The sequence below is a fragment of the Capsicum annuum genome, chromosome 3, assembly GCF_002878395.1.
Source record: "Capsicum annuum cultivar UCD-10X-F1 chromosome 3, UCD10Xv1.1, whole genome shotgun sequence".
NCBI classification, from domain to species: Eukaryota; Viridiplantae; Streptophyta; class Magnoliopsida; order Solanales; family Solanaceae; genus Capsicum; species Capsicum annuum.
This window is the reverse complement of record NC_061113.1, coordinates 142,289,705-142,302,877: the sequence shown is the minus strand read 5'-3', so window position 1 is coordinate 142,302,877 and position 13,173 is coordinate 142,289,705.

The window sequence follows — 13,173 nt, the reverse complement described above, 5'->3', positions numbered from 1 at the left end:
TATTTATAAAATTTTGGTTTTTCGATTTTACTGATTTTTTTTAAAAAATCAAAAACCGAACCGAAAAATTGAATTTTCAAAATTTAAAACAAAAACCGATCCAAAAAACTAAAAAACCAAAACCGAAATTAAATTTTGATTTGGTTTTTTGGTTTTTTCGGTTTGAACCAAAATTTGCCCAGCCCTACTTGAGCTAAGTCTTGACTTTAAGGCAATAGTTGTAGAACTTGTCATAAATGAAAATATAACGTGTAGAGTCAAATCTTGCCCATGGGGCATAATTTATTGTTTGAAAGTCCTTGAGCTAAGTCTTGCCTCTAAGGCAATAGATGTAGAATATCTCATAAATAAAAATATAACGTGGTAGAGTCAACTTTTGCCCCTGGGGCATAATTTATTGTTTGAAAGTCCCTGAGCTAAGTCTTGTCTCTATGACAATAGTTGTAGAACATCTCATAAATCAAAATAGAATGTGGTAGTGTAGACTCTTGCCCATGAAACATAACTTGTTGTTTGAAAGTCATAAGTCTTGCCTCTACAATATAGTAGTGTCAACTTTTTCCCATAAAATGTAGTTTATTGTTCGAAAGTCGTAAGTCTTACCTTTATAATGTGATAGTGTCAACTCTTGCTCATGAGATGTAATTTGAATGGAAGAAATCGAAGAAATGCACAAAAATAATAAAAATTGCGAAAAAAGAAGAAAATGAAGGAAAATATTAAAAAAATAAAAATCAAAGAAAATGTAGAAGTTGAGAGAGAATAGAAAAAAATAAAGGTTGATAAAAGAAAAGAAAGATTAAATAAAAATAAAGATCGAGAAAAATTTAAAAAGAAAAAAATCAAAGAAAAATATATATATATTTTTATAAAAGTAGATGTTGAAAGGTGTAAAGAAAAAAAGTAAGGGTTGAGAAAAAATAAAAAGAATAAAAAAAGAAGGAAAGAAAAAATAAAAGATAAAAATAATATAAAATAAAAAAAGAAAAAAAAAGAAGTTTAGAGGAAAAAGGGAAAAAAGTAAGAGTAGAGAAAATTAAAAATAAAAAGAGAAAAGAAAAAATAAAAATCAAAGTAAAATTAAAAAGAAAACAAATAAAAGTTGAAAGATATAATATGAAGTTCTTATCCATTATGAGGATCATTTATGTAATTTACTCTATTGATCAGGGACAATTTTGTCCAAAAAATTATTAGTTAATAGGTAAAGGCTAATTTAAGAAAGTTTTTTTATTTGGGGCTAAAATTTGAAAGTTACCTCAATTTGAGTCTATTTTTGAGATTCACCCGTTTGAGTGAGTTTGAATTTCAAGGCAGATGTGTTTTCTAGGTTAAGCCCAACCCATAAAAACTAAAGTTTTAGGAAAGTGAGATGTGAGTGCTCATGGCCCTGGACCTTAAATCAATGTCAGTGGAGACCGCTTTTATATTCTTTCACCTAGGTTTAGAATACTGAAATTCTATAACTTTGAAGCATGTTTGCCATTGGAGGGAAGAATGCTGATAGATGCAGCTGTTCTTGACCTATATGATTTATGAGGAAATGATTTGGTTCAGCTAAACTTTGTGAAGAATTTTGGTTTGACTAGTTGCATCACAATGATGACAAGCTCGAGAACTGAAGTGATTTATTTATACGATAGTGTTATCAAATTGCTATGTTTATTGACTTTCATGGTTTAGAAAGTTAGGAAACAATTTCCCTTGATGTTAACTTACAACTCCCTCTTTAAAAAAAGTCCCTTAATCTATTTGGAAACTATTTCATTTTAGCAACCTTGTTTTATCCTTAGTGATCTTCTTGAGGTCTATTTGAAGGACCATCACTTATTTAGAAGGATAATTTAACTACTTGTATGTTAGAAGTGCTCATTATTTTCTTAAAATTTGTGTGGGACGAAGGGAGTAAGTTTGGAACCCATTTAGATTGTTAGGCATGTTTCAGATCTAGTGGGTTTTATGCCTGTAGTTATAAGGCATCATCATGTTACAAAAGCAAAATATGTAGCAGTCAGTTCTAGATATAGTACAAGAGCTTAGTAGTTAGTGCTGGACATGGGTTCTATGCTATAATAACAAATCAATGAAAGGCTACATTGCATAGACAGGTTCTGGTTGACTGGGGTAAGAAATTGGCCTTTTGAAGAGCTAAAGTTATTTGAGGATTGAAATCTATTTAAAACGCCAGAGCTATCAAATGAGTGGCATGGGCTAGCATTACAAAGATCCTGTTGGGATTGGCTTATTTTAAGTGCTTTTAAGCTGAAATGGCTTCTAAGAACTTTTATAGTGTTTGTGTGAAATAAAGTGTTTTATGCAAGCCAAAAAGACAAAATAGGTCGAAAGTCATAAGTTGAATTTCCATCTTGTGATTTTTGGCATTATAAGCTAAAACTTATAGGTCAATCCAAACAGGCTCTATGCCCGATCTGGTCTGAGCATGCTATAGATTGAAAAAAGGCTGGGCTATATGCAGAGCTGTATATGCTTCGACGTTGCTGTTTAAAAATTTGTTTTAGTTTAATATTTTTGTGCAAAAGCTGTCTCTAGCATAATTTTGGTACACATATCTTGTCGCAAAATTGCTTGGTTCACAAGTTATGTTGGATATTGATCAACTTTGTGTAAATTGTTCACAAAGTTCTTCCGAATTTGTTTTGTTCACAAGTTATAAAAAGCCTTCACGCTTTGGTCCTAATTGTTCAAGAATTGACAAAACTTGTAGATGTTATTCAATGGTTCGTAAGTGTTTTGCAAGACTTTGTACTAGCATAATTCAACCTTTATTAATAAATTGTTCACCGACTTTATTAGGAACAAAAATTTGCATGTGCTCAATTATTCACAAAGTTTACATTGTTGTACGATTAGTGATCCAATTTAGATGTTTCATCGAGCTTTTTACTAATCTATAATAGATACAAAGCAAAGCTGCCAGCACGAGCTCATTATATATTATTTTTGTCATATTCTTTTGTCATAATTTATGAGGTAAAGATGAAATATAGAAAGTCAATTAATTTTTTAATATATTTTTTAAATATCTTGAAGTTCTTAGTTTTGGTTGTAATAATTTTTAAATAATAGATGTTACTCCTTCTATTCCAATTATGTAAGACATATGAAATTTGGAGTCGATTGAATTTTTTATATTATTTAAAAAATTTTAAGATGTTAATTTTTAATACTCATACTTGTAGACACTCAAGTTTGACCATCCACAACAGTCAAATTAACCTAAGCCATTCACCTTATCATCCAGTCCACCCATTGAATAACCCCCCCTGCCCCCCAAAAATAAAATAAAATAATAATAACTGATACAAGAAGCACAAGGAAAACACGAAACAAACACCAAATCAGTCCACAAGTTTGAAAAATCGAGGACCTCTTTGGTGACCACTCTCGGATTCACTACAACAACAATGAAAACACAATAACAACAAGATATTGAAGGTGTAAATACACCAAAACAGCAACAATATGGCGAGATGGACAACAATAACAAGATAGGAACACCACACGATTTTACTAACAAGAGATAGAAACGGTTACAAGAACACAAACTACTACAAGATTACAATAAAAGTAAAGGGATAGTTAGATAAATTTAATGAAGGTATAATCTTAAGAACCCAAGAGCATATTCCACTCTTGGACCCTTAACACTACACACAACATTTTCCTATCTATTACAAAGACACAAGGTCGGAATCCACCTCCCAAGCTTCACATTTCCAAGCCATGAGATCAACAAGAGTGATTCCACACTCTCTATGCCTAATTTCGATTTTGGTGCCTCAAGGAGAGAGGAGTTATGTTTCCTTATGTTTCAAGACTTACAACATCATGAACAATCTAAGTCTAAAAGCCCTACAATGTTCTATTTATACTAGGTTACAAATAAAATACAAAATGTCCAAAATGCCCTTTTAAGAGCTAGGCTCCCTTCAAGTGTATTTAAGAGCAGCCTTGTTGTGTTCCAAGGATCTTCTTTACACTCTAAGTGTGAGATTAAGGTCAGTTTGGTGTGTTTTAAGTCCTTCACTCGCACACTCCAAGTCCCGGGTTCATTACATTCTCACGTGTGTCCATCTTTGTGGTCGTACTTGTATCATCCTCCCCTCCTTAAAAAGGATTCAACCTCGAATCCATGCCTTGCAAAATCAAAGAGAGACAAACAAGAATACTTCCTCATTGCATGAGGGTTAGGATTAGCAAAAATAAACAATAATGGTATGCACTCAAAACACTCAAAACAGCCTACCCCAAAAAAAAGAAATCGAGGACCCTTTTAGTTCAAGTCTCAGCCAACAACAAATCTTAACATGCCAAGGTGGTTCATATTTGACATATAACCAAGAGTTCTTAGTGTTAAACATTATGAACCCATCGACAAATTAACCAAGGACTTGGCTATGATAAGCACCCAAAAGAAACACACCTAAGCCGAGAGTAAATCTTCCCTACCCTAAGATGGCACTGGGATCAAATAGGAAGAGTGGCCATAGACACGGGTCTAACTAACACACCCATTTCCCGTAGTCTTTACCATAACCACACGGCCTAGTCTCTACATTGGCATACATATCATCATAAGTAAAGAGAGAGTAGAGAAAGGTGGCACTCAATTCTACTTCTACTATGGTGTCCTAAGCCACACAAAGTAGAAGAATAAGTAGTTTCCAAGACCACACATTCCTTACCCTTAAGAGTACTCTCATCTTCCAAGAAGAGATTTCCATCTTTAGGTGGAATTTTGTCATACCATAGTGGGTTAGAATATATGCTGTATCTTCCAAGGCAAGCTATACCATCATTTTTACCACTAGGTCTATTAGGAGTGTTTAAACTATCTTCAAACAAGACATTGTACCTAAAGAGTGAATGATCTAACCCGCGGACAGATTTGGAACTTTCACTCTCTAAGGAATCATTATCAAGTTCCAAAGATACGTAAAGCACACGATTAACCCTATGAGCCAAGCAAACATTAGAATTCTTACAACAACATAGGCTTACAGGTTCACTCTTTTTTTCTTGATCAACATTTTCAAATTCTTCACTCACTTGAAACTCATTAATCACATCACACATATTCTTAAGTGGTGGGCAAGTTTTACATACAAGTTGGTCAACATAATTTTCATACGATGCTGTACTTTCATTCAACACAATACCTTCAACACTAGGTGGACACAAATCGATCTTACTAGAAGAGTCGATTCGGTCATCTATAGGATCAACTAGTGTATCCACTTGCACAATATTTACATTATCTACAAGTGGTAAGGAATCAATATACTCATACGTAGGTAAGCTACTACTCACACTCAACGGCTTATTAGTCACACATTCATCATCCACATGTACCAAAGTATAAGAGATAGCTATTTTACATTGACGTTCATGAGTATGTTCATATTTACCTTGGTGTGAAAGTCCTTCAAAAGTTTGGGTAGCAACTTCCTTCGGTAAGATCTCACCGCAAGGTGTTTAGACCTTAGGTTTTGGATTTGCTGGGATAAGTGTAGATACCAATTGGCGTAGCCTTTCAACGTTCCATTTCATGTCTTTAATATTATCGGTAATGTGGTCAAATGTGGCATCGAGATTGGTCGCAGCCATGGTACCTAAAAGAAAAGATAACAACGAACAAAAAAACAAACTTGTTAGCTCAAAAATGCCTCACCATACTCCCACTCTCAATTTTTACCTCACACTTGGTTTCATAAGTGTTGAAAGTCGGCTTGTACTTCGTGAGTGATTGAGGGAGGAGTCCACCTTGGCCCGAAATAGATTTTCGTTCGAGTTGACTCAAAGAAAATTTGCTTACGGACTTGAACCAACAAGATACAATGAATTCACAAAAGAGAAAAGCACACAAAAAATTGTTAACACAAACAAACGAACACAAAACTAATTTACAATCTAGTAGGGATTTACTAGCTTGTCAATTAGCGTTCGGACCAATCAAAAAAAACTATGGAACAATAAAAAGAAACTAAGAAAATCTGAAATTTGAGCCAAAATTGTTGTGTGAACAGTAACAATGATGACATGGAAACACGTAATTGGTTGCGGTTTCTAACAATTTTTGTTGTCCAATCTCAAGTCTTGGTCAATTTACAATTTAGGAATTGGTGGAATTTGTTTTAAGGAGGGAAATTAAAACAAGTCTTGGAGCCTTTTCAACTTCGAGTTTTCAAGACTTTGACTTTCTTGTACTTCTCCTTATAACATGAACCCTTGTTTTATGGAAAGTTGTTGGAAAGTGGTTGAGATGTGATTGACTATTTGATGAGTGATGGTAAGTCTTTCAAGACTAGCAAAGCTTCATCCCTTTTTCCTTCTCCTTTATAGATCTAATGTTCACTTTATATTAACAAGCTATGAAGGTTGTGAAGAACTTCAAGAACAACTAACAACAATCTCTAAAAATACCACAATTTTCACACGGCCAACTTCCAATTTTCACAATACAATATCTTCAACACTTGGCCAAGACAACTACAATTTCAACAAAATGGTTCTTAGGCCACCACCAATGAACAAAAATATCACGTGGACAAGCTTATAACAACAACAAGATGAAGACCACAAGGCCAAAACAGTCCACCACAATAATGTTTCAACAATAATTTGGCCAAGCCCTATGTTCACGAAAACAACACCAATAATGTAAGCTCAAACTTAGATTTAGACTAAAGAGTGTTGGAGATGAATAAAACTAACACTAGAAACAACAAAACAAGTAAAAATCTCAGCCAAGACACAACAATAACACAATTTCGGCCAAGAACACAAAATGGACAGATTTGCTTCTTTTTGATTTTTCAGTTTTCTAACACTTTTTTTTAATTTTCTATCAAGAAAGCCCAAGATTGATCTTTTAGGAACAAGATCAAGACATGATTTGATACCAAATGATACAAGAAGCATAAGGGAAAAAAATGAAACAAACACCAAATCAGTCCACAAGTTTGAAGAACCGAGGACCCCTTTAGTGACCACTCTCGGATTCACTACAACAACAATGAAAACACAATAACAACAAGATATTGAAGGTGTAAATACACCAAAACAACAAAAATATGGAGGGATGGACAACAATAACAAGATAGGAACAACACACAGTTTTACTAACAAGAGATAGAAATGGTTACAAGAACACAAACTACTACAAGATTACAATAAAAGTAAAGGGATAGTTAGATAGACTTAATGAAGGTATAATATTAAGAACCCAAGGGAATATTCCACTTTTTGACCCTTAAAACTACACACAACGTTCCCCTATCTCTTACAAAGACACAAGGTCGGAATCCACCTCCCAAGCATCACATTTCCAAGCCATGAGATCAATAAGAGTGATTCCACACTCTCTATGCCTAATTTTAGTTTTGGTGCCTCAAGGAGAAAGGACTTGTGTTTCTTTGTGTTTCAAGACTTACAACATCATGAATAATTTAAGTCTAAAATACCTATAATGTTCTATTTATACTAGGTTACAAATAAAATACAAAGTATCCAAAATGCCCTTTTAAGAGCTAGGCTCCCTTCAAGTGTATTTTGGGGCTGCCTTGTTGTGTTTCAAGGCTCCTCTTTACACTCCAAGTGTGAGATTAGGGTCGGTTTGGTGTGTTTTAGTCCTTCACTCGCACACTCCAAGCCCAGGGTTCAATACATTCTCACATGTATCCATCTTCGTGGTCGTACTTGTATCAATAACCTCACCATATATTTTGCTATCCAAATCCCACAAAAAATAACTAATCCATAACAACTCTAGATATTTCATCCTTACCTCACCACCCCTTACCCCACACCTCACAAACTCCACACCTCACAAACTTATGTTTTTTTCTCTTAATTACACACACCCAACAACAGATAACAGACCACCTCACCACAATATTTATGCACACAACAGAGAACCCTATATACTTACACACACAGTAAATGGAGGGGGGAGTAGAGCAAAACAGAGCGAGAGCAGAGAAAACTCACAATGGGAGAGCCATATATACTCACACACTTACAATCGGATGGAAAAACATTTAAAGCAAAAATAAAATAGGGGAGAAAAATAAAGTTGATTGGGAAAGGAAGAAACAACTTTTTTCGATAAAGTTTTCATCGGAATCACTGCTTCACCAGTGAAATAAAAAAATCAGCGAAACAACCCCGTCGAAAAAGCTGATACCAGCGACCAAAAGCCTCAAACTGACCAAAAATTTGGTTCAGTGAGGTCCCTCACTGTTTTCGGTAAATGACCGACGAATCTCACCGTAATACCCCAGACTGGCATCTATCTTAATTTTATTAGCAAAACCACCGCCAAACAGTCCGTAAATTTTAATTGAATCACCCTTCCTTTGTTGGTCTTGTTTCGAATTGCTGAGTTTAGTTTCAGATTAAGTTCGTCAGTTAAAAGTTTATGATTTGATTTCGGTCATTGCTCTTCTTCTATGTATTAGTGGAATTGCTAAAGAAATTTTGTGGTTAAACTCGGATTGAGGTCCAATTCTATCTCGTTATCCCTTAATTTCATTGTATAATTTGATTATTGTGCGTTTGATGGTGTGAATAGTTATTGGTTTTTATTTATTGTTGGTTTTCATTGATTGTGGATTGTTTGATGACATGATATCCTATTTGAGAATTAAATTAATAATTAGGGATGGAGATTGAAAATTGATAAAAGTGAATATTGATTTGTTATGATTCATTGATTGTTGTTTGATTTGAATTAGACATTAATTTTGTCGAATTAGATAGTATCATATTTTAGGCCGAGAATTGATAGACAAATCTTAGGTTTGAGGTAGACAAATTTCAGAAATTGTGGATTGTTGAATATTTGTTGAATGATTTTTATATTATCACATTTGAATCCATTATACTCATATTGCTAGGGAATGCTGGAGAAAAATTATTGTGGACAACAAAATTTTATTAAATTAAAAACCATACAAAATTTGGATTATATTAAATTCAAAATATATTAGTCCCAAATAAATATTGCGGATTAATATAATTAGATCAATTATTTAAGTCCAAACATATAATGAATTTAAATAAAGTCCAATATGTATTAGGTTGGTCTATTAATTTAGGCTACAAATGATGAGTCTACTTTGCTAGGTCCAAGATATTATCATATTCTAGTGGTTCAAAGAAGTTCCACATGAAATGATGTGGCATGCCAAATCAAGTGAAGGAGCCAATATGACCATGCCATATGTCAAATTGATGCAGCAGGCTTACTGAAATCAAAAGCGCATAAAAGGAGCCACATCACTTGAATTTGATTGGTCAAAGAAAGTCTATATTTATCATGACTCTTTCCTTTCCACAACTATAAATAGGGGTCCCATAACTCAGAGGGACCAACAACTCTAACAAGAAGCAAGAGAAAACTCATGGATCAAACACTACAATTTCTCTGCAAAGCTCAAGCATTCAAATCCAATTCATTAAGATCCAAGAACAAGACCGAAAGATTCAAGAACAAGCTCAAAACCCCTTGAATTCAAGCACAAGTCAAGATCAAGTCCATCAAATCAAGTTCAAATTCAAGATCAAGCTTTAAGCCCTTGAATTTATATTTGAAAAGGTGAATTAGAGGATTCATAGAGATTTTAACATTCTCACTGAAATTAATAAATTGATTATTGCAATATTTTTCTTGTTTCGATTTATTTATTTTTGGTCTCGAAATTTTACTGTCCAACAAATTATGGCACGCCCAGTGGGACAATCTCTACCTTTCATCTCAGCTTTCCCAACTTCAAAGTTTAAGAACAACAAAATGACTTCTAAGAAGGTTAATTCTCAATCAACTGCTTCCAAGGCTGCTAATTCAAAATTCTCTGCTGAAGTAGAAAGTATCCTTGGTGTTACTTTAGGAAGCTTGGGAGCAGTCATAAGGAGAAAGGGCAACAAGCTAGGATAACAAACACATCCAGTGTCGTCCATGCCAACTCAAGTTTTTGGATCTTCAACCCCAAAAGGAACAAAGTCCAATGTAAGTTCTTCGGAAGGAGAAAGATGTGTGGTGAAATCACTTGAATCTAGCTCTACTTGAGCATTCTGGTTCCAAATACTCTTGCGCAAAGAGCGATGGACGTTCAACAAATGCGTCATCTCCCTTACCCTACATAAGATGAAAACTTCAAAGATCAACTTGTGTGATTATTATTGTTATTTTCCAACTTATCCAGTGATTATGCAAGCAATGGTGACTGTTGGCTCGTCTATAAAGGAGTATATTTCAAATCTGACAAAAATAATTGAGGGCCTGTCCAATTATGTTAAGAATCAAGATGCTTAAATTGATAAGATAGTGGATAAGATAGATGGCCTGATAGATATAGAGTCTAGCCCTGGACTCATGAGATAGAACATCCTGTGAAACAAATACCACCAACTAAAAAGGTAAAAGTTTCTTCTGAGGGAATGATCTCGATTGAGCAATTGAAGAAATTCATTAAAGGGACCTTCAAAGACAAGTATGATGCTGTCACCAAGTCTTTCCTTCCGTATGCCAAGCCCTACACTGTGAGAATTAATAGCCTCAAAATTCCTATCGGCTATCAACCCCCTAAATTTCAATAATTTAAGGGCATAGGAAACCCAAAACAACATGTCGCACACTTTGTTAGGACAATAATAATGCTGGAACTTACGGTGACTATCGTGTCAAAAAGTTTGTTTGTTACCTAAAGGGAAACATCTTTAATTGATATGCAAACCTTAAGCCTAACTCCATCGATAGTTAGGAATAATTGGAGCATGAGTTTCTGAATTGATTTTATAGAACAAAGCGTACAATAAGCATGGTAAAACTCATAAATACTTGGCAAAGAAAAAAGGAGCTATTCATTGACTTCATCAATCGATGGAGAAATGGGAGTCTAAACTGCAAAGACAGGCTTAGTGAAAACTCTGTAATAAAGATGTGCATCCAAGGAATGTACTGGGAGATCTCTATATCTTGTAGGGAATTAAGCCTAAATCCTTTGAAGATTTAGCTATTCGTGCTCACAATATGGAGTTGAGCATGTATTCTACTGGAAAAGGAGTAGCACATATATATGACCCTCGAAGGGAAAAGGACAAGCAAGAACCCAAAAAACAGGGAAAGTTTATCCCCAAAGTGATAATAAGAAATCCATGAATATTGACGTGTCTCCTGTGAAGGTCACCACAAAGGTGACCAAGAAGCAAAGTATAAAGACGACTTCTAGAGCATGTCCAAATTGGAAAACTTTAAAGGAGATGCAAGAAAAAGAATATCCCTTCCTTGATTCTGATGTTGCTGAGATTTTCAATGAACTCCTTGAGCATAAGCTCATTGAACTTCCAAAGATGAAATGACCCAATGAAGCTGGAAGGACCAATGACCCAAATTATTGCAAGTATCATAGGATTGTGAGTCACCCTCTAAAAAAGTGCTTTGTCTTTAAGGACAAAGTCATGCTGTTGGTAAATGCGAAGAAGTTTTCTTCAATGATGAGATAACCATTTCTCATCAAATCTCTATCATTTTTGGCTTGCTCGATCTAATCCAAATATGTGATGAAGAGCATAATGAGAAAATATTAGAGCACAATGGGTCTTCGGTTGATGAAAGTGATAATGAAAGTTGGACTCTGGTGACTAGGCACAGACGCAGAAAGATGAGTATACAAAAGAAGTCTTCTGAGAATCCAACTAGAAAGAGAATAGTGAAGAAACCAAAGAAATATAAGCTGGTTGAACTTCTAAAGAAGACGAGGGTAACAGAGCTTCACTACCAAAAACCATGGTGTCCAGTAACATTGTAAGAATTGTTACCAAGTTGATTTCGTGCGAAGAATGCTCAAGTCAACCTTGAGGCATCTTATTTTAATACTGCCAAAGAGGGGGAAAAGGGTGAAAATCTACCAATAAAAGTTCCTTCATCTTTTGAAAAGCTTGTCAAAACTCTTGACTAAGAGGCACATGTATGTGATACAAAAATCACATTTACAAATAATTATCTTTTGCTTGGAGGAGCCCTACATAATCATTCTTTGTATATGGTAGGTTAAGTTCTAGGAAAAAAGATAAATAGAATCTCGATTAATGAGGGATCCGGAGTCAATATCCTGCCTATCTATATAATTATGGAACTTGGCGTCGTCGCTACTAACGACAGACCAAAAATTATTTAATGATCTAAGGCTTCAACCCAGGGGGTAGAGGGCCATGGGATCTGGCAAGTTGGGGATTTATATGGATGATATTCAATCAAATGCATTGATTCATATGATCCATGCCAAAACTTTATACGATATATTACTTGGTGGGCCTTGGGTACACGAGAATAAAATTATCTCATCCTCTTACTATTAATGCTTAAAGTACCTCGAAGCGGAGTGGAAAGAAAGATAGTTGCTGATGATAAGCTATTCACTAATGCTGAGTCACACTTTGCTGATGCAAAATTCTACTTAAAGAATTATGTTGTGAATTAGAAAAGGGTCAAGATGTCACCAAGACCAAGTGTGATGATCTTGAATCTAAGAAGGTTACGGTGACTATCAAAAAAGTCGCCAACAAGAATCACCTCTTTACTTCAAATAAATAAAGCATCGCATCCATAAAAAAAAAGGCAAGTCCTATTTCCGCTATACACCAAAGGTAAAGAAAGGGAAAGATCACCCATCTGATGCCCAAGATACTATGCTAAAGGGGATAACTTTATCTTTCAGGAGGATTGAGATAATAAATCCATCCTCAAGGCTACTTGGAGAGTCTGTATCTCAAAATCCGCCATAAGATATGATACTCCATACGAAGCGAACAAAAGAGGGATTCAATCCAAATGTGTACAAGCTATTTATAAGGGCTGGATATAATCCTAATAAGCTGCCAAGGTTGGGAAAACTTTCGTCGGAAGGTACAACTAGGCAGGTACATGAAGGCCTAAGATAAAAGTAACCGTCTCTAATTTGCATCTCCATAAGAAGGGTGGTTAGTAACTACATCACTGTAGAAGAGGATTCTCTTGTATCCAACAAAAGGCCGTCTGTCTTTAACCTACTTGAAGAATCAATTGCAAGAACTTTAGTGTTTGATAGGTTGGGTCCTCTAAATAAGAAGAGAAGTAACAAGTGTTGGAGACGTCATCAAAGTATGATAATA